Below are 1,570 nucleotides of genomic sequence, written 5' to 3'. Positions count from 1 at the left end.
GAAGAGAGAGAAGAGAGAGAAGAGAGAGAAGAGAGAGAAGAGAGAGAAGAGAGAGAAGAGAGAGAAGAGAGAGAAGAGAGAGAAGAGAGAGAAGAGAGAGAAGAGAGAGAAGAGAGAGAAGAGAGAAGAGAGAGGAGAGAGGAGAGAGGAGAGAGGAGAGAAAAGAGAGAAGAGAAACGAGAGAAGAGAAACGAGAAACGAGAAACGAGAAGAGAAACGAGAAGAGAAACGAGAAGAGAAACGAGAAGAGAAACGAGAAGAGAAACGAGAAGAGAAACGAGAAGAGAAACGAGAAGAGAAACGAGAAGAGAAAAGAGAAGAGAAAAGAGAAGAGAAAAGAGAAAAGAGAAAAGAGAAGAGATATAATAAAGGTTATACAGAGAAAGAGGGTACAAAATTCATTGAGGTTGAGTACTATGTTAGATGTTCTTACATGAAATGTCTCACTGCTTCCCTTAAGGATATTGCTTTTTCTGCATACAGAAAGATATAGCTGTTTTCCCCCACAATCAAATCACCTCGATTAGCTGTACAAGACACAGGTAACCAGTTGCATCCCCCAATTCTTTCTAACATCTCTGCCCAGTGAGAGTTGAAAAAGCTTTTTTTTTTGAGAAATTTCAATCAGCTTTTCAATCTTTTACATGGCACTTTAATTCTAGGCAGAAAATACAAATTGAATTCAGTCTGAATGGAAATACAAAAGCATTGGTGCAAAGACAAGAGAATGCAGGCTGAAATTATTCTGCTACTACTTTACTTTTGAATTAAGGATTCTCCAATGAGTTATTCTTCTAAACTCAAAAATGGCAAATGAATGGTTGTCAGGTTTTTTGGGTTATTTCTTTTTAATCATGAAAATTTCTCAAGTCTTTGTCCAAAGGTTCCATGTTTTTCAGTACCCTCTACTGGGAATGCCTTCTGTGGCTCTAAATCCCAATTACAACCAGAATTTTTACTTGGACTCAGAGAAAGAGAAATATTTCTGCACACACTGTATAAACATTTTGCATCATCAGGGTAGTTTTGATGTTTCTCTATGGTACCAAATTTCAGGGCTGATATTATTGCCTAGAACCACTGGGAATGAGTCCAATTGTCATAATACCCAGACCAATGTCTGCTGGAGGCAGAGCAAATCCCATTGCTGATTTCAGCAAGGAGTGAATCTAGTCACTGCAATCTATTTATTTAGGCATAGAGTTTCACAGAAGCCACAGCAATCAAAAATATAATTGCATTCCATTCCAATTACCCTAAATTTTTTCTTGTAGATTCATTTGAAAACCTCTTGTGCCATGAATTAATATAATTAAACTTAAAATAAATACAATTATTTTACTTTACTATAAATTCATTGTTAAGTATATATTTTAGGTTGTACAGAGATGTCTCACACTAAACATGGCTCTTGGTGTTGCCCAACTGCATGCGTGTCAGGTACTGTTGTTTATGGATTCTGTGCTACTCCTGACAAAATCAGTGGAAACTGGACTGGGTTCTCAATGAATACAGAGGTCTGAAACCCTACCAGACTGCATTTATGGCAAAGATGGAAAAGAATCAACAA

General features: G+C 37.1%; 1 protein-coding gene across 1 annotated transcript in view; it reads right to left on the bottom strand.

The window, feature by feature from the left end:
- Window positions 1-1,570, bottom strand: part of SLIT3 (slit guidance ligand 3) — a 482,804-nt gene that overhangs the window by 193,163 nt on the left and 288,071 nt on the right. The gene's annotated exons all lie outside the window — the stretch shown is intronic.

Source organism: Empidonax traillii, unplaced genomic scaffold (assembly GCF_003031625.1).
Source record: "Empidonax traillii isolate 1590-97213 ecotype Southwest subspecies unplaced genomic scaffold, ASM303162v1 scaffold364:size1245619, whole genome shotgun sequence".
Lineage (NCBI taxonomy): Eukaryota > Metazoa > Chordata > Aves > Passeriformes > Tyrannidae > Empidonax > Empidonax traillii.
Note: the sequence above shows the minus strand (reverse complement) of the source record. Positions and strands in the feature narration are given on the sequence as shown.